This window comes from Macrosteles quadrilineatus, unplaced genomic scaffold, assembly GCF_028750875.1.
Source record: "Macrosteles quadrilineatus isolate MER2022 unplaced genomic scaffold, UCM_ALF_1.0 Scaffold_7__1_contigs__length_78375512, whole genome shotgun sequence".
In the NCBI taxonomy this organism is placed as follows: domain Eukaryota; kingdom Metazoa; phylum Arthropoda; class Insecta; order Hemiptera; family Cicadellidae; genus Macrosteles; species Macrosteles quadrilineatus.
Window position 1 is genome coordinate 1,035,639 of NW_026542600.1, and position 22,139 is coordinate 1,057,777.

Here is a 22,139-nt window from a genome sequence, read left to right on the forward strand (position 1 = left end):
ATGAACACCTGTCTGGGTCAGTGGTAGACCAACATGAGAACGTCTGTACTACAAGTGGTGGGCACTCCAGCCTTTGAGTGGGTCATCCTCGTACTCATCTTGTATGTTGTTGCTCAGGTCACACTGCTGTGATGACTGTATGAACACCTGTCTGCGTCAGTGGTAGGCCAACATGAGAACCTCTGTACTACAAGTGGTGGACACTCCAGCCTTTGAGTGGGTCATCCTCGTACTCATCTTGTATGTTGTTGCTCAGGTCACACTGCTGTGATGACTGTATGAACACCTGTCTGGGTCAGTGGTAGGCCAACATGAGAACCTCTGTACTACAAGTGGTGGACACTCCAGCCTTTGAGTGGGTCATCCTCGTACTCATCTTGTATGTTGTTGCTCAGGTCACACTGCTGTGATGACTGTATGAACACCTGTCTGGGTCAGTGGTAGGCCAACATGAGAACCTCTGTACTACAAGTGGTGGACACTCCAGCCTTTGAGTGGGTCATCCTCGTACTCATCTTGTATGTTGTTGCTCAGGTCACACTGCTGTGATGACTGTATAACACCTGTCTGCGTCAGTGGTAGGCCAACATGAGAACCTCTGTACTCCAAGTGGTGGACACTCCAGCCTTTGAGTGGGTCATCCTCGTACTCATCTTGTATGTTGTTGCTCAGGTCACACTGCTGTGATGACTGTATAACACCTGTCTGGGTCAGTGGTAGGCCAACATGAGAACCTCTGTACTCCAAGTGGTGGACACTCCAGCCTTTGAGTGGGTCATCCTCGTACTCATCTTGTATGTTGTTGCTCAGGTCACACTGCTGTGATGACTGTATAACACCTGTCTGGGTCAGTGGTAGGCCAACATGAGAACCTCTGTACTACAAGTGGTGGGCACTCCAGCCTTTGAGTGGGTCATCCTCGTACTCATCTTGTATGTTGTTGCTCAGGTCACACTGCTGTGATGACTGTATAACACCTGTCTGCGTCAGTGGTAGGCCAACATGAGAACCTCTGTACTCCAAGTGGTGGACACTCCAGCCTTTGAGTGGGTCATCCTCGTACTCATCTTGTATGTTGTTGCTCAGGTCACACTGCTGTGATGACTGTATAACACCTGTCTGCGTCAGTGGTAGGCCAACATGAGAACCTCTGTACTCCAAGTGGTGGACACTCCAGCCTTTGAGTGGGTCATCCTCGTACTCATCTTGTATGTTGTTGCTCAGGTCACACTGCTGTGATGACTGTATAACACCTGTCTGGGTCAGTGGTAGGCCAACATGAGAACCTCTGTACTACAAGTGGTGGGCACTCCAGCCTTTGAGTGGGTCATCCTCGTACTCATCTTGTATGTTGTTGCTCAGGTCACACTGCTGTGATGACTGTATAACACCTGTCTGGGTCAGTGGTAGACCAACATGAGAACCTCTGTACTACAAGTGGTGGACACTCCAGCCTTTGAGTGGGTCATCCTCGTACTCATCTTGTATGTTGTTGCTCAGGCCACACTGCTGTGATGACTGTATGAACACCTGTCTGCGTCAGTGGTAGGCCAACATGAGAACCTCTGTACTACAAGTGGTGGACACTCCAGCCTTTGAGTGGGTCATCCTCGTACTCATCTTGTATGTTGTTGCTCAGGTCACACTGCTGTGATGACTGTATAACACCTGTCTGGGTCAGTGGTAGACCAACATGACAACGTCTGTACTACAAGTGGTGGACACTCCAGCCTTTGAGTGGGTCATCCTCGTACTCATCTTTGCGTCGAGTATCACCCTCTGCTTCAAGGACATCTACCTCGACAGAAACGGCTTCCTCAAAACCATTCTTTACTGGACTAATTTAGGGTTCTGTTTGCTGTTTTTCGTTGAAATGGTGCTTAAGTGGATCGCATTGGGGTTTTATAGTTACTTTACTGGACAGCTTTAGATTTTACTATTGCTTTTGTAAGTATAACTCATCGATTATTCTATTATGTGGGATGTGTTGTGTTAATTTAGATTGAATTTTACAATTAAAGTACAAGCATAGGAAACAGCGCAGGTTTAAGCTATGGTTCCACAGACTGCGGAAATAACGTTGCGGAAATTCAGTTGTGTCCAAACTAGCAACGAGTATAGATACGAAGATGAAAGCCCTCGTTGCTTTGATGCTGTATGTTGTATTGATGATGATGTAGTCGATCTTTTATCTTTATTGGTGTCAAGTCATAGTGATTGAAGTGATATTTTTAAGATTCTGGACAGTGAAGGAGCTTTCAACATACTCGTTCGTAAACGTTTAGTAGACAACAAAACAAAGTTTAAGCGGTACTTCCTTATGTCAAAGGACCAATTTTTCTTTTTGGTTGATCTCATCAAAGATCACTTACCCACCAACGCTACTAATCGAGACAAACAACCTTTGAATGCCGAGATTAAACTAGTGGTAACATTATGGTATGTACCAACATTTAGTATTTTCGTCATTTATTTAACAAAACAGCACAAGACATAATGAAATTGCACGGTCACAATAATTGATGGCTCTTCTCCGCTGGCGGAATCCACACTGCCACTGCTCTCAGACCAGTATGATTTGTCCTACATGTGGAACCGAAAATTCGGGATGCGGAAACTCACGTCAGGAAGCGCACACAGGGGAACTCCATTAAACCAGTGTCGTTGTAATTCCGCAGCAGAAAAAATCGCACCGCATGGCGGAGATTGTCTGTGGAACCATAGCTTTAAGTGATGCAAATAATGAGCTGGAGAATAAATAAATATTCATTATCAGAGGGTTTTAACATGTTATAACAACACATAACTTGGTTTCCTTGTTTGTATTTCTTGGAATTAATTAGAAGTGGTAATAGTAATCCAAAGATTTATTTTCAATAATTTAACACACAAAATAGTGTTTTACCGCATACAGGGAAATCAGAGAAGTGTTGTTTTAGAAAATAAAATATAAGTGCAGTAACAATTTTAACATTTTTTAGTGTTTTGATAACTGTTATACAAACATACAATTATGGATTTTAAGTTTATTATCATTACAAATTTTTTTACTTAGTTGTTAAAACCAACTATTGGATTCAGGTTTAATGTATAGAAAATCAATCTATTCTGTTGGAGTAAGGTTTAATAAATAATAAAATGTATATGTCTTTGTTTCCAGGTATCAATATTTAGTTTATTAATAGAAGAAAATGAAAATCTCGAAGTACTGAGGTATTTAAGGACGTTAAGAGCAATATCTAGATGGCAGGAAATGAGGGTATGTGGTGTCTGCTTCAATTCCAGATTTTGGTTCTAATTACATTTAATTTAAATTTGATTTATTTTTCTTTCTTTTATTCTTCACAATAGTTCAGAGTAGAGTTACTGAGTAATTTTATTTGTGGTGAGTAGGTAGCAAACATTTTTGCATTTTGCACATTCTTAACCAACTAGGTAACATATCTATAGAGTTCTGTGAAATTATTTTTTGTTTTCAACTCCTATGATAGGAAATACAATTGAATCGTTTATTGCAGAAACCCATAACCAACTTTATTCCCCAGTTGTGTGATTTCTGCACAAAACATTGTAGGTGTAGGCCTATTTCAATTTTTACATCAATAATATAGGCTACTGAAAAGTAAAAATTGAAAAATTGTTGCTTATGGAGTTTTCGCAGTAAAGAATTCAATTATATTCCAAAGCTGAAACTGGAAAAAAATGTAGGATTACTGTATTACTATAATTATAATCAACATAAAAATTGTTTTACAAAAAAGTCAAAATAAAAGTGACTTTAAATTGAATTTTTCATAATGTTGTGTTGGGTAATTTAAGAAAATTGAAATGCTCAACGAATGCTTCTGTTCACATATAGTTGTGAATGCGTTGATGTATGCCATTCCCTCCATCTTCAACGTCCTGTTAGTGTGTTTGGTGTTTTGGCTCATTTTTTCTATTATGGGTGTTCAATTTTTTGGAGGAAAGTTTTTCAAATGTGTTGATGATGACGAAGAGCTTCTTCCAGTATCTGTAAGTCACTTCTAAGACTAAGAGAAAGACGTTATATCCATAAGTTTTTCTTTTGATTTTTGTTTACATCCTTTCTTGACTTAAACAAATTAGTTTTAATACATTTACATGACATTTAAAAAATCAAATATTACTAGGCATGAAATGTGGATTTCATTTTGCATTACCATTGATAAGATTTACTTGAGCAAAACTATTATTAGTGAAGTACTGATGTACAACATAAGATTTGGTAAAAATAAATTTCCCTTTCTTAATCATAAACCCACATACATTACCCAAATTACTAAAAAAATTTAAATACTGGTAAATATCAAGAAAACATAATTTTCTATGTAATATAACGATACACAGAAAATTATGTTTTCTTTATTTTTACCAGTATTTTAAACATTTTTCAGTGGTTTGTGTACTGAAAATGTATTTATATGTATTTGTATTTATGTGAATGTATTCATGGCTAATAACTGTTGTTGTTCCAGGTTGTAAAAAACATTCATGAGTGTAAAGATAATAATTTTACTTGGATAAATTCCAAAATTACTTTTGACAATGTTGGAAACGCTTACTTAGCTTTATTTCAAGTGGTGAGTAGAAACTTGTTTGTTAAAAATACAGGGTGAATCAACCCACCCGTGTACAACGGTTTGGCCCAACAAGCGTAAAAAAACCTTTTTTATTGAAAATCCCCTATTTAAATTTTTTTCTGTGGGTTGCAATTTAAAAATGTCACTTAAGCACTTTTCTTTCAATGTTAGGATCATTAAAAGTAGAAATATATGTCCAAAAAGTAATTTAAAAAAATAAATAACAGGTTGAAATTTCAAGACATTTTACAAATTTTAGTAGGTAGTTTTTTGAAGGTGAAGGAGTACGATTTTCAAAAAAAAGGAAATACGGATCTTGTAGAAAATTTAATTCCTGACCATGAAAATTACAGTATTTCAAATCTTTTGCTTGCCCTTACCGTTTTTGAGCTATAGCCGTTAAATAACATGTTTTTTTTATAAAAGGGGGATTTAAGGGAATTTTTTTAGGGGGCTGTAATTTGGAAATTTACCTTTTTTAATTTTCTGGGAGGTTTGGGACCGAGACTGACCTCCTCAAAAAATTTCAGATCCCTAGCTGTTGTAGAAGTGGGTAAACATTTGTATAACTGATCAGTGAGAATATGACTGTATATGCTGTTAAAGTATGTGCACGGGTGGTCTGATTCACCCTGTACTAATACTGTAAATACATAGCTGTCAATAGACACCCTTAGAACAGTTTACATGTTTTTTAACACAGCAAAAAACTGCATATGCCTACACAGGCTTATAGAATAATTACATCTTTAGATAAGCAAAAGTTCTGAAATGTCTTTAGTAGGTTTAGTTTAACAGGAGGAAGTTGTGTGTGAACATTTAACTTTTGCAATCTTACCTAAAATTTCAATGATAGGGTCATATACTGTATACTTATTTGTTTTTATGCTAGGTAAGAAATAGACATCTTTTGAACTCTTGACCTTTGAACACAAATAATTTTCAGAATACCTATTGGTTACAGACTATGTTTATTTATTGCTTAATGGTAATATCTATGGAGACAATTCTGTAGACAGCTGGGTAGCGGATAATAAATAATGCTCGCCTAGTATTCACAGGGTTAACAGTTCAATCCTAAGAGAAGTCAAAATCAGTGGCGTAACTAGTCTGACTATGCCCCAATAATGCAAGTATTCCCAGTGCACCCCTATTCATAGACTCATTCCCCCTGCCCATAACCTCCAAACGAAACTAACAACAACATTTCTCCGTACTTCCACACTTCCTAAATACTATTTCACTACACACAATATTATAATTATAATTCAATTCAATTCAATTCGTTTATTCACGGCAGAAGCCATTGTACAATAATGCCATTACATACGGTAGATAACAAGCAATAATAAATACTAAATAATACAACAAGCAATAATAAATACTAAATAATACAATAGGTGAATACAAGATGCATAAGATAGTAATACTACTGAATAGAACATACAAAATTAGTAACAGGTGGACTATGAACAAAAAAGAAGCTAGCATTACAAAAAGATATGCAAGAGGATATCAGGTAACGTGCAAAAGGCATAATAATAATACTGAAAGAGAAACAAGATGCATACAAATCATAATTCATCATGTAGAGTAAATTTAAAGTTAATTATTAAAAAAATTATTCAAAAATTAATTGACAGTAAAATTAAGCTACTCAACATTTCCAAACACCATAACTGAAGTTAGCATCACATTACATACTTACAATTAATTAGTGTACTTTTAACCCATTGGCGCCGACTTATGAGCGTTACTCGTACGGCCGCTGCAGACCTTTCTTATCCTTCTCTTTAAGTAAATCGAGGTTGAAAAACACTTTTTTGCTAGACTACTGTGAATGGCCTATTTTCGTTACATGTTTATTACCTGCAAAAATTCATCATTACATTGTTTACTATGAAAAAGTAATGTGTACTATCTTTTTTGGATTTTGCCGAAGTAAACAAAGATTTGTTAATTATGTTTAACTGTTTCAATTTTCAACAATCAAAATTAGTATTGACAACCTAAAAAGGACTGTGAGTTTTGTAATGTTAATGTTCTTAACTGAAATAAAAAAATATACAATTTATGTTTTAGTTAATAAAATAAGTCTTTGTAGTGTATCAAAAAGTAACATTCAAAACACAAGTGAAAATGGGTCAATACATATTCTCAACAATTTAAAGTGCTTGATAAATCTCACACTACAAACATTGTCTCAAATATGTAATGACTTACTTTCTACTCTTGTTATGAAATATACTATTTTAGACTACTTATCTGATGCAAGATGGAACGTTTCAGGCTACATTCGAGGGATTGATGGAGGTGATGGCAGATGCTGTGGATGCTAGAGGAGTTGATGAGCAACCTGAGTACGAGGCCAATCTGTACGCCTACATCTACTTTGTTATATTCATCGTATGCGGATCCTTCTTTACGCTTAATTTGTTCATAGGAGTAATTATAGACAATTTCAATATGCTCAAGAAAAAGGTATGTAAGGGGCGATTTTCTATTTTGTTAGTGAATTTTACATGCATATTGCTGGTTTCAAACTTACAATACCAGTGTTGTATTAATGTCTACAACTTAAGTCATGTCCAAGTGAGCTAGTTCTGATCTGACAGACAGCAGTGTGGATGTATAGGGTAGCGTCTCATTTTCCTGGTCAGGAACCGATGAGAACCTCTTTAACGAACGAGTGGGGGGGGGGGGGGCGTGACATCACTCTTCTCTTGAGGGAACACCGTTACCGCAACGATACAAGGTGAAGCCATCGGTGTTTGTGGCGTAGTGGTTAGCGTACTCGACTAATGTCCATGAGGTATCCAGATCGAATCCCACCGGTGACATTAGCTTTTTGTCAAATATTTTGCTTAGAATGCGTTTACTTCTTAACTACTGTACATCTTTTGTTAGGATTTGAAGCATTTTATTTTATTTTATGAACAGAAATATTTTTTTAAATTAATAAGTAAACCTTGATTCGATTTTTATCTTGTATTACTTTCTCCCCCTATACCATAGTATATGGAGAAAGTATTGTTTTCGTCAAAATTTTCGAGTTTGAGTTTTGAGTGGATATATTCGTTTTGGGTCCCCCTGGACCCATAAAAGTAGTTTTCGAAGTGATGTCTGTGTGTGTGTGTGTGTGTGTGTCTGTGTGTCTGGATGTGTACAGAGCTAGAGACCACACCTGCAGTCCGATTTCGATGAAATTTGGTATGTAGGTTCTAATCCATGGTATCTCCAGGCGTTTTTTCATTTTTTTGAAATTTTTATTTTTAATGGGAATTTCCCCATAAAAACCCATAAAAAAACCAGAAAAATCGGATTTTATCGAAAATGGCCTGAACGATTTTGATAAAAATTTAGTATGTTGTAGCCCTTTAAGTTCTGAATAAAATGGTATAAATCCCATATCTGTAAAAATTACGGTTCAAAAGTTATGGTCAAATATGTTATTTTCCCATAAAAACCCCATAAATTAACAAAAAATAGGATTTTAGAAAAAAATCCGGTTTTGATTTAACAAAGTATGTTATAATCCTTACAATTTTATAGTTTTTTTTATTTTTTAGAAATTTTTATTTTTAATGGGGATTTTCCCATAAAACCCCATAAAATATCGGAAAAATATGATTTTCCCAAAAATGGCCTGAACGATTTTGATAAACATTTAGTATGTTATAGTCCTTTATATTCTGAACAAAATGGCACAAATCCCATTTCTGTAAAATTTACGGTTATTGTAAATTATGTTATTTTCCCATAAAACCCCCATAAAATAACAGAAAAATCGGATTTTCCCAAAAATGGCCCGAACGATTTTGATAAAAATTTAGCATGTTATAGTCCTTTAAATTCTTAACAAAAAATTACAAATCCCATTTGCGTATATTTACTCTCACCACTTACATATGGTAAAGGTTTTTGACAAACTTATGGGAGAAAGTATGTGTCAGAATGCTGATACCGTTTATTTTTTTATATCATCAGCAAGTTTGATTGGTTAGGCTAGGTTATGGCAGTTTAATTTTATAACTAAAAAGTTAATTTTATGATTAAAAAATTAATTTTATAACTAAAAAATTCTAAAATTAACTATCTAAAAATCTAAAAATTAAATTAATCTTAAAAAATTAATTATAAAATCTTAAAATTAAATCTAAAAATTAATTTTTCCTAAATCGACGTGAGTGGCGCTCCCACAATCCCCCACTCCTTGGCAGAAGAGGTTCTCATGGGTTCCTGACCAGGAAACTGAGACGCTAGTCTGTGTTCTTTTATTTTTTCCCCGCTATTCCAGCTGTTTCTCACCCTATGCAACTATTGTCATCATAGTAACTGTAAAAAATGCCGGGGAAAATTTAGACTCTGGTCAAGGAAAATTTGATTTGGTCTCTGTGTAAAGTGAATCAATCCTTAAACAAATATTTTGCCAGCTGACAGATGTACATGCAGAAAAGTGCTTAGACGAAAAGAATGTTCAAGTGGGTTAAAAGTGTGCAGAAGGCTATGCGCATTTGTACAAGTAGCTGGTGTTGATCAGTTTACTATCGTGACAGAGATTTCAGTTGGGATTAAACTTTGCTTACTGATTGACCTCATTAGGTTTACGATACTTGGTAGTGTTAGTGGCGTTCCTATCAAAAAGGTAATGTACAGTACACTAGTACAGTAACAAGCTCTAGATCAAGAAAAATTCATTTACATACAACCCGTGTACAAATATGTAATTACAGTAGTTACTAAATAAAGTAGTGATTACATTTTTCATACTGGTACTTTTGGAAATCTAAAGTGATACAAACATGTATTTATGGTCTAATAACATATGATCGTTGTATTTATGACAAAGATAGTTTAAAATCAATCGTTCCTTATATTTCAGATTCTCTCTTTTGTTCCAGTATGAAGGAGGAGTGTTAGAAATGTTCCTCACAGAAAGTCAAAAACATTATTACACAGCGATGAAGAAACTGGGCAGAACGAAGCCACAGAAAGTTATAAAGAGACCTTTGAATCAGTTCCTAGCAATGTTTTATGATTTATCAAATTCTAGAAGGTAATGCTATTGGTTTGTTCTACTTTTGTTGCTTTGAGCAAATACACTTTTGACTATGTTAGCATAACATTCCAACCTAGCTAAACATTTAAACCTAGCTATTTTAGTTTTGTTGGTTTGAAGCAAAAACATTTCAATAGAACATGGTGTTCCACAAAGGTACGTTTTGGGACTCCTTTTGTTTACATAAATGATCTGCCATGACCTATTTGCTTCAGTTTTGTGATGATACTTTATACTGACGTGCCCAATAATTTTAGTGAACTTAAAAACTCGACAAATTAATACCTGTGTAATCTAGCAGAGAAAACAAATACAGTATATTTTGTCATGAACTCTTATTATTTAAATATATACCTGTTCTTAGATGTTGTATGGATCCAATAATGTAAATTATACATGATACAATATACTGTCAAGATTGAAGTAGCACGATGTTCAATCTTTTTCAGGTTTGAGATTGCAATATTTCTGTTGATCTTCCTCAACGGGTATCGAGCACCATAACCAACACCATGCAATATTCTTTGTGTTGGAAGTTAGAAATGCCTTCTTCACCACTGTTTTCGGCTTAGGTCAGTATGAAAAATTGAAGTGGTATTAGCGATAAGCTTACTGGATACAGTAGAGCACTGGTTTTTTCATTGGAAACAAAAGAATATTTTACATCAAGTTATCTTAAAACTAGTGATGTTGAACATAATTAGGTGAGGTCCACAAGTTTTATGAAAATATTTGTATGAAACAGATCAGGAATCATCAGTGAACTAACTCTCCTCTACCATTCCATTATCTTGTAGGTTATTGACTAGAATTTTGGTCTGTTGATAGACGTCCTATTTCCATGTTCAAGGTAAAACGTTGCTGTTTTAAGTGAAAATATATGTAATTTTGTTGAGCTGCTGCCAGTGTGTAGCTATCAACTAATTACTGATTACTTTTGTCTAAACAGACTTCTTAACCAATCCAATCTGAAAGGATGATTTAATAAGCTATATCATCCTTAATTAAACTAGTTTATAATTTTAGTGCAAACATGATTAAATTGTTTATAGGCTTAGATGGAAAGTTAATACTCAAGTAGAATACGAGAGATAGTACTGATGTAATGTAAAACTTTTCAGAGGCGATAGTGAAGATAATCGGGCTTAGGTATCACTACTTCACCGTCCCTTGGAACATGTTTGACTTCCTCTTGGATCTGGCTTCTATCCTCGGGATTCTCATGGAGGATATCATGATTGACTTTCCAGTCTCACCAACACTGCTCAGAGTTGTCAGGGTCTTCCGAATCGGCCGGATATTGCGGCTGATTAAGGTATCGTGTGTCTCATAGAAACACTATTAATTAGAATAACAGAGATCTGAATTTAATTATTATGGTCTGGTACCAAGATTATATTTGTTTGAATATTATGTCCTCGCAAATCATTGTACAAAAAATATGTGTTATGATGTCAATTGAAGCCTACAATCGTTTACATTAATTTGACTACAATTCATAGCTTATTTAAAACTGTTAATGCCAAAATTATTTCTGGACCGTTGTCTTCATACTCCACTGTGTTATTTCACAACTCAGAACACTGCAGAGGATCTAATTTTGATTTATTTTGTTTTGCCTCTTTTCTATAAAAACAATTACAGCTCTGCATCCTACTAGTATGTTTGCAGTATGTTTACCCCGGAAAACATATATTTAAATACTTGAGTTTACTAATTGATTTAACAAACTAACATAGCCTAGACCGGAACAGATTATAACTCGTCTTGTCATACCTGGATCTCAGCTCGAACTGAAGCCTCGTCTTGCTCTCGTAGGGGAGGGGGCTTATCTCCAAACCCAAGTTCCAAAGTTCACTAATTGTCCTTTCTACTTTACATTGTTCAAATAATAACTTAGGCTAATTCTCTTCTTATTTACAACATCTCCTCCCAACCAAATAAAATTCATTTTTAAAACTTATGTACACAAAATTTGGGGGAGATATATCTTCTTGCGTCTTCTTACATCTCCAATCTCCGAGGCGCTCTAATGGTCCTGTTAGAGCGACGGAGTGTGGCTGGGCTTCCTTGATTTGTGCCGTTGGGTGATACTATTGGTTTTGCCATAGGTGATGTGCGGGTTCCTTGAGGTGATTTTGGTTTCGCTGGTGACCCTTGCTGTTTGGCTGGCGATATTCGATGTTCCGCCGGGCTCTGGTAAAGTTCTCTCGGAAATTGTACCAAGATATCACTATCGCTGTCACCATCTTCCCCCTCCGAAAGATTTACCCTCAGATGGTCTGCATGAACAAATCTACTTCGGTTGTCGACTTTGACCAAATATGTTACTGGACTTATTACTTTGGTGATAACGCCCGGCTGCCAATTGATCTTCTCGTTACGTACTGTTTTTACGTAAACCTTGTCTTGAAGTGTGAATGTTCGTTGCTTTCCACGATGAGCATTGGCACTCTTGACAATACTTTCTTGCTTGTTAAGCATTTGGTCTGCTAAATGAGGTTTCAGCAAGCTAAGTTGAGTTCTAGGCTTGAATTTAAACACAGCCTCTGAAGGGGTCAAATTGGTTATGGTGTGTGGGGTATTCCTGTATGAGAACAAAAATGAGTCTATTCGATGCTGAAGCGACCGGGATTGGTTGTATTTTGCATCATGCAGCAATTGCCTGTGAAGAGCATGTTTCACTGTCTGGACTGCTCTCTCGGCGAGTCCATTTGAGGCTGGGTGATAAGGCGGAGACAAGACATGATGGATTCCATTAGAACTTAAAAATTCATTAAATTCTTGGGATGTAAATTGGGGACCACCATCAGTTACAATAGTAGTTGGTAAGCCAAACGTTGCAAAACAATGCCTCAGTTTTTCTATGGTTTGCCTAGCTGTTGTAGTTGGCATATAAAAGACCTCAATCCATTTGGAGTGACCATCGACCAGGATTAGGAACTCCTTTCCTTCAAATGAGGCAAAGTCGAGATGTAGTCTCTGCCAGTTGTGTTTGGGCCACGCCCAGGGTTGTAGTGGGGCCAGAGGAGCAGACTTGCGAGTGCTTTGACAAACTGAACAACTCTTGACCATGTTCTCGATCTCTGAGTCCATTCCAGGCCAGAAAACAAAGCTACGGGCTAAAGATTTCATCCTAGACTCTCCCGGGTGCTCAGAGTGAAGTAAAATCAAGATTTCTTTACGATGGGTGGGTGGTATCACCACTCTGCTTCCCCACAATAGGCAACCTTTTTCCACAGACAGCTGAGAACTTTTATTGGCGTATGGTTTTACGGTTTCATCATTTACAAAATTAGGCCAACCGTTAGAAGTAAAATCCAATACTTTCGACAAAACTGGGTCAAATTTAGTTGCTGTTGCAATTTCCTTGGAAGTGATTGGTAGTCGGTATGAAGCTGAAAAGAATGAAATTTCACCTTCCTCCTCAGATGTCTCACATGGTAGCCGCGACAGTGCATCGGCATTCGAAATTTCTTCCCCTCTTTTGTAGCGAATATTGTAGTCGTAGGCCGCAAGTGTTAGAGCCCATCGTTGTATCCGTGCTGCAGCCAGAGTCGGTATCCCTTTTGTTGGACCTAAGAGAAAAGTGAGTGGCCTATGGTCAGTCACAATAGTGAATTTTCTACCATACAAGAAGTTGTGGAATTTCTTCACTGCGAAGATGATAGCCAGTGCTTCCTTCTCAATTTGGCTATACTTAACCTCACACTTGGATAAGGCTCTTGACGCAAATGCGATTGGTCGTTCTGCCCCGTCAGGTAGGTTATGAGCAATCACACATCCAATTCCGTAGCTGGAACTGTCAGAGGTTACAATAATGTCCAATTCGGGGTTGTAGGGCATTAGAACGTTGTCCTTAACGAGTAGATTCTTGCACTGTAAAAATGTAGCTTCACATTCTTTGCACCAATTCCACGGTACATCCTTATTCAATAGCCTATATAAAGGATGGAGCAAAGTTGACAGGTTTGGCAAAAATTTGCCATAGAAATTGACTAAGCCTAGGAAAGATCGCAGCTGCGTAACATTTTCAGGCTTCGGAGCGTTTGCAATAGCCTTCGTAAGGTCATCCGATTGATGAATTCCCTTTTCATCAATTCGATACCCAAGAAATTTCAGACTTTTCTGAAAGAATTCACTCTTTGACGTGTTAATTTGAACGCCATATTGACTCAAGCGTTTCAACACCGCATCTACTTTAGTACACATGTCTTGTGTATTTATACTGTAAATCAAAATATCGTCCAAATAACATACTGTACCCTCTAACCCAAACAGAATTTTGTCCATTGTAGCTTGGAATAGCGCCCCAGCGCTCGTAATACCATATGGGAGTCGAGCATATCGATAAAGACCCTTATGAGTATTAATAGTTAAAAGTTCCTGTGAGCTTTGGCTAACTTTTAGTTGACTATAAGCAGCCGTCAGATCTAACTTAGAGAAACACTTGGATCCTGATATTTTTGCAAAAATGTCTTCAGGGTTAGGGAGAGGGTAGTGGTCGGTTCTTAACCAGGGGTTGACAGTAGATTTAAAGTCGCCACATAGGCGCACTCCTCCATTATTTTTCGGAACTACTACTATTGGAGAGCTCCAATCTGACTGAGTAACTGGGAAAATTACACCATTTTTCATTAAATTGTCTAATTCCTTTTCAACTGCGTTGCGCAGCGCATACGGGACATTTCGGGCTTTACAGAAAACAGGCCTGGCCCCTTCTTTTAAAACTAAATCCACAGAAATATCTTTAATTTCTCCAATAGTGTTCTCAAAAACAGAAGCATATTTCTTCTTCAATTCATTAACTAGGCCTAAGTCAGAAGTTAGAACGGTCTTACCGTTAAGCTGATGCACATTCGTCTCTGCGCTGGCAGCAACCTGATCACTAGGTCCCATTGAACTCCAATCCAGTTTAAGCTTTTCTAGCCAATTACGTCCCAGTAGTGATGGCTGGCGCGCTCCGGCGCTCTCGATGACGACAATCGGTAGATGTTGGCTGTCTCCTGTGTTGGTGCTAATATTAGCCTGAAACTTCCCAAGAACATTTATATCCTCTCCAGTGTAGGTTTTCAACTTTATATGACACTCTTCCAGTTTAGTTTCCTTTTTATAAAAATTTTCAAAATAAATATTATCAGGCATAACTGTAACTACAGCCCCAGTATCCACAACCATCTCAATCGGGACCTTATCAATCATAACAGTTGTCACAAAACTATTTACTTTAGATTGTGACTGGTTAGCGTAGGCTATTGTATGAAGGCCTAATTCATAATCCAAGTCTGGCTGGCCAGCGGGTGATTCATCTTCCTCGCTGCCAGATTCACATATATTTACACGGCCCATAGGCCTACTGTGAAATTTATTACTAGGCTTACCATATTTGTTGTTAGGCCTAGAAGGCTTACTTGATTGACACATATTAGAAAGATGACCCTTTCTCTGACAATTGAAACATGTGAATTCAACATAAGGACAGTTTTTGGAGTCATGTGTTTTACCGCAACGGTAACATTTTTGCTGAAACATACCCTTAGGCCTAGGCTTAAATGCACCCTGCCCCTTTCGATTAATGCCTGGGGTAGGCTTAACAAAATTGATTTCACCTACATTTCTTTCAGGGTGGAGAGATCTAACATTACGATCTGCATTTTCAATAACCAATGCAATATCCATTGCCTTAGAGAAGGTTAGGGAATCCCCCTCTGCCAAAAGTTTACTTTGGATAGCTGCCGACTTTAGGCCGCAAAGAAACCTATCTCTGAGCGCTTCATCAAGAAATTTATCAAACTTACAAGAAGCAGCAAGTTTCTTTAACTGCATACAATAGTCTGATATTGACTCTCCCTCCTTTTGTGACCTTTTATTGAACAGAAATCGCTCATAAGTCGTGTTAATCTTAGGCAGGAAATGTGACTCCAAAACATCCATTGCCCCCTTAAACTCTACCTCACCTACCTTCTTTGGATGAAGTAGGTCTTTAAGCGTAGTATAGAGCCTTGGCCCCATGATTGATATGAAATATGACAATTTCTCCTCATCTTTTATTTTATTAATCGTGAAAAAATTGCTTAGCCTTTCAGAATAATTTTCAAAGGTCTCCAGTTCTTCATTAAACTCACTGACTTTACCTATCAGTTGTTTACTCATTGTAGAAACAATTATCTGCACACTTTAAACTGATTTTAAACTCAAAAATCATTTATCTTCACAATTCCTAAACTTTCCTTCCGTGACATGAAAATGTGACAAGATTCTTGCAACTTGCAGGTTAAAAACTGTCTTCATGATGAGTCATCACTTGATGGATGACGAACGAAAGCGGGCAAGCGGTCACTGTTACTAGTAACTGCTACATTTGGAACAGTTGCACTCGGTTTGGAACCGTGACTGCCGAAATTGGTGACGCTGTAGAACCTATTATTTCGGAACGGTAACTGTTACTTTGGAACTGTTCCCACACACGCTACGCACTTTTCCTGCACGAAATTGCAACTTCTGGCAAAGTGTAAAAACGCACTTTTAAGCTTCAATATTGATAAAAACGCGAACGGATTTCGAAAAAACACCTCGTCGCCACTTGTTTTACCCCGGAAAACATATATTTAAATACTTGAGTTTACTAATTGATTTAACAAACTAACATAGCCTAGACCGGAACAGATTATAACTCGTCTTGTCATACCTGGATCTCAGCTCGAACTGAAGCCTCGTCTTGCTCTCGTAGGGGAGGGGGCTTATCTCCAAACCCAAGTTCCAAAGTTCACTAATTGTCCTTTCTACTTTACATTGTTCAAATAATAACTTAGGCTAATTCTCTTCTTATTTACAACAGTTTTAGTGTATGATGTTTGGTCCATGTTTGTTTGCAGGCTGCCAAGGGTATACAGAAGTTACTGATTGCACTCGTAGTTTCTTTGCCAGCCTTGTTCAACATCGGAGCCCTCCTGGCTCTGATAACGTCATCTACGCGATCATTGGAATGTCAGTGTTTGGTCATGTGAAGCAGCAACGAGCACTCAATGACATGGTCAACTTTGAGACATTCGGACGCAGTATGCAGCTTTTGTTCAGGTAATTCTCAGTTACGTGGAGAACCCACCATTGCCATTAGTGGTGATTTTTTAATTTTGATGAGTTAGATTTTTTAGCTCAGGTAAAAAAGTAGTATCAACTTACAGACAAATGATTTCAAAAATACTCAACCCCATGAAATGCAGTTTTGCTTCACTATACTAGCAACAGTAGCAATAGCAACTACTATAAATTCACCCCCCTACCCCACCCCCACCCGCCAAAGGATGGCAACTGCCATTTAAATCTTTCAAAATTTAACATGATGGCTGTCTTAATGTTATAAGAATGTGTGAATGTTTTACTCTACTCTTTTTAATGATACTATGATTAATTCTTTGTCTTCTAAATCCTTTTGTCCTGTAACCCTTTGACTAGACTGATAGCTTTGGCAGGATTTCACGAGTAATCGTTTCCACTAGTGATGTGTCGAATCCGAATCTCGAATCTCGATTCCATAGAATCTTTAGGAAATATTCGGATTCGAGATTCGGTCAACGAGATTCGACTTTCGAATCCTTCGAACGGCGTTGGTCAAAACACACGCCAATGCGACGACGCGGCGGGAAGACTGTTCAAGGTCAGTTAGAGACACAGTCGTCTGCTTGTGCAATTACGTAATATTTTGAAACAGCCAACTATTTGTGGTGAACGTAAACATAAGATTTTATATGTCATTTCAATGTTAAAACTCAAAATAAGATCTAATAATTAAATTTAAGTCTCGGATTTTGTCTTGTAATATATAATAATAAAAACACAATTGAATATATTACACCTGTTAACAACATTACAATTTACTAAATAAAAACAATCACAATAAAAAATCATACAAAAGAATTAATATAATTGGCTTTAATATAAATTGGAATTAATATAATTCCAATTTAAATTTAGGCCATTGTCCTAAATATCATGATTGTGCAATGTTGTATTTTGATGTTATAAATGCAAATCATGGCATTAATTTGAATATATTTGTAGTTAATTCAAATTATATGTTTGATGATTCAAAGTTTCTACATGATAAAAGAGAATCTAAAGTCAAACCGAAAATACAACTTTTATCATATCATTGTCCTGCTAATTAGAATCCCCCCAAGCCAGCCCTCTAGTCTAAATATAGCTTCAAGGTTGCACCCTAGTTCCCGATAACCCGGCATTTCACAAACTCGGCACCCTTCCAGTCCACATTATGCTGAGTTTGCGGGACTCTACTGTAATTGTTATAGTCTGTACCGAACCGAAAATGTACTGAGGAAAATAATGTACCGTACCCGACTTAAACGGTGCAACGCAGACCCCTAATTTTTTAATCTTCTTTCTTGTCTCGTTATCATACAGAGTGTATGCAATTTGAGCATCGTGTAGAAAACGGGTGGTGAGTCGAGGGTCTTTGACCTTGAGAATGCCTGATCCTTGCTGGAGTAGAGACAATGGTTTATGGTTTGTTTACATCCTACTACCCTCTTTTATTTATTTCGATGACTTAAACGCGATGCCAGTCTATTATATTCTTTGGTCGCTGGTATTACCGCAGATTATGATAATTTTCTCAAATTGTAAAGTTCATCAATATTTCTGGTACTTTAATTTAATCTTGATTGATCCATTTTAAAACGAATTTGTTAATGTTTTACAATAATTTTGAGTGTCATGCCATGAAAAGTAATCCAGTTTTTACATTAGACTCTTGACCAAAGAGGATGTTTTAAACGGTTTAAGTTACTTCATTGTGTATTGTTTCACTTTTGTTTGTTTAGTTGAGTTGTTATTGACTATTAATTGCTGAATATTTTTCCTTAATTAGATAACTATCCCTTGAACAAATTAAATAAAGAATTCATTAAGGACTTAGGATTTGTTAATTTTAATTTGTCTCCCCAGATTGTAAACCCAGCTGTTAAATTTCAATTTTTAAAAATTATGTTTTTGTCATTATTTAATTTTCTACACCTTGATTATTTACATAATTTGAATTGGCAAGATTGGTATTATTGGTATACTTGACATTTCATTGAGTGAACGTAGCCTAAACTGTAGGCCCTAATAATTTTCTTAATCACGCACAAAAAGATTCGATTTTTGAAAAATCTATAAGATTTGAGGTTCGATTTTTTGAAGATTCGGATTCGAGATTCGAAATTTCCGGATTCGACCATCACTAATGAAAATCATTTGGTGAGTTGGTTAGGTGACTTACGAGTAAGGCAGTGTTGACCACCACTTCAGTTGACTTATACTGTATCCACTCACTCCTTGCTTAACTTTATACATTTGAAAAGTAAAAGAAGCTATGAACCTCTTTTAAATAATAAGAACATTTTGAACATTAACATTATGTGATAATTAAAAGCAGGAAATGATTCTAAATTTAGGATCTATTTAATTTTATATTTTGCAGTTAGTGATGTTGGTACAGTTTGTAATATTATTATCAACAATTGTGATGGAGGACACTACCTCACCTAATATGGGTGAATATTTAATTTTAACCCAAATATGAGTGTAGAATGATGTGAGATGATCTGTGTAGCTTTGTTACTGACTAAGACCAGCTGTGGGTCAAGTTTCAAACCATCATGTACACAACTTTCTCAATAGTCCATTCTATGGTTAGCTATGTTATTGTGCCTATAATATGACATTTTCATTTTCAGATTTGCCCTAATAGAACATGGCAGAGCATGAAGGAACATTTCATTAAGAAAATTATTATTATGCTTTGCAACGGGAAGAAAATGTGACATAGAGGGTTATTAAAGTAATTCTGATGTCTGTTATAAAATACGGCAACTCTATGATTTAGTTTGAAAATATAAACTGATTTAAAAGTGTAAACCTGCTTACTTTCAAACCCCTACTTTTCATGTTAATAGATCCAAAAGAATATGACAACATACCTTTAGTGTAGCAATAGCACCAATTGCTTCATATTGATGCTTCACGAATGACATGTTTTACCATAATTCTTCAACTTTAGTCAAGCCTCTTTACATATAGCTTACTATATAAATTACAAATGAAACTTTGAGCAATTCTTTACAAAACGTATACAAACCTACAAACTTTCTTTAAAACCAAACATAACCCTCCTAAATCTACATAAAGCATCACAAACATCTTTTTCGAGTAAATAAACAAACACCAGTTCATTGTACTGACCACCTGTTTCATTACTAGCGTCTAGATACTCAGAGCAACGAGTCGGCTCACCGGAGCAACAGTCGGGGCTGCACAATTTTTATTTCAGCTGCAGTTTTTTAATACGGACAAAATGAGAGTTTAAAATTAGAAATAAAATAAAAATATTATAAAACTAAAAAAATATAAAATTAATTTTTTAATTATAAAATTAAACTGTCATAACCTAACCAAACTTGCTGATAATGAAAAAATTGAATGAATGTTTACTAATCGAAAAAATAAGTTCTATTCATAAAATAAAACTATAAATAGCTCAAATTCAATTTTATAAGGTTTTAATTATAAAATTAAACTGTCATAACCTAACAAAACTAACCAAACTTGCTGATAATGCAATAATCTTAGACAAAAAGTTTGTGCCATCGATGGGATTCGAACCTGGTACCATCAGATTCTCAGCCCGGCACGCTATCCATTTGACCACCGAGGCCGATGGCTCCAAGCCGTATCGTTGTGGTAATGGTGTTCCCTCAGCCAATAGAATGCTCTCATTTTGTCTTGCTCCGGTGAGCCGACTCGTTGCTCTGAGTATCTAGACGCTAGTTGTTTACTAAACTAAATTAAATTAAATCATGCAAACTTAGGAAGCATGCCAGGCGTAGCCCTTTGGAAAATAGCCTGTGGGGTAGAGCCCTTAGGACATTCGTCCATATCAATACTTTTCGGCAAATCTACACACTCTAAGCTTCATTTTCATGTGCCATAAGGCTATATTTTTATTTGGTAAATGGCCTTAACCGTTTACATAAAATTTGATTGTATCACTTTAATAATATAATAGATTTAGAAGTATTTGAGTTTTCATGGACATCTTCATGATGAAAAAAAAGTGTATTGTGACTTTTTAGAGAAAGTGATAAATCTAAATTGAGAAACCCTTCTTACTGAGCATGGACATCTTCATGATGAGAAACATTGTATTGTACTGTAAATAATATTTTTTACTGAATTTTTTACCAAAGAAATACACAATTTTCCTTAAACCTCTTATTTAACCTTGCCTGATTTCCTTTGTTTCTTCTGTATTGTGGTGTTGGTGTATAGTTGGTTTACAGGGTTTTTATAACAGAAACAGAACATAAACAAATGAGTCATCAAGTATACATGTTTGTATCATTTATTAAAATAAATATTGTTTAGTTATTTATTATTATTAGCCGCTAAACCAGTGATTTGCAACGGGGTCAGGATGCGGAAGAGACCATGTAGGTTCTTTGAAAAAAAATTATTTTACATTCACCATTTAATTCAGAAACGGAATGCAACTGTACCACTTATCTTGATAAATGTTTGTTTTTGTTAACTCAGGGGGCAAACACTTTTCGCTTGCGACCCCATGCGATGGCTTGGAGTTAAATCAGGCACTTAATGAAATATCAATACACAAGTAATTGTACTTACTTAGGGCTCAACATCAACTATCGTTTGGCAAGTTTTTATAGATAAAAATAAGGCTTATATACTGTAACCTGGAAATTCTATTTATTTATGCAAGGGATCCATTTATCAATGATGAAAAATCTGTCAAAACTTAAAATAATATTGATAAAATAAAAGGATTACCTTATCCAACCACAGTTGCTGGTATGACAACTAGTTTCATTGCTTAGAACTTTGTTAGGTCATTGTATGCAACTACATCATCAATGTATTAATACATTGTGGCATGTCAGAAGATTCTTCAAAACACTATCAGAATCACAATAGTCAAAACTAATCATGTTGATCAAATGATTAAAATAGAATAACAAATTATAAAACTGGTTAAAACTGTACAGGCTGACCAGCTCTGTTTCATCACTGTCACTGACTAAATAAAACTAACTGAATAATTGAATTTTAGGTGTCTTCTTCTCTCCAGTGCCACCTGTATTTCAGTTTGTTTTGTTCTTCTTATGTTATAGGCACTTCTTTGATTTGAAGGTTGTCAATATATGTATGAAATATAATATTTAACTGGAAAGAAGTTTGATAATTTAAAATGTTAAATGAGTAGAGTTTTTTAGGTTTGTAGATTGTGAATTATTCTTTAACTTCAAGCTTAAAACTTTTTGGTAATACTTAAACTATTTCCATGTTCTTATCATTAGATGTGTAGTTGTGCGATTCTGATATTAAGTTGTCATACCAGCAACTGTGGTTGGATAAGGTAATGCTTATCAATAATTTATTGTTATTCCAACCAAGGGTCACAA

General features: G+C 36.0%; 1 pseudogene; it reads left to right on the forward strand.

Moving 5' to 3' along the window:
* Positions 1-1,693: 1,693 nt before the first annotated feature.
* On the forward strand, positions 1,694-21,313 carry LOC128998093 (sodium channel protein 60E-like; annotated as a pseudogene).
* The last annotated feature ends 826 nt before the right edge of the window (positions 21,314-22,139 follow it).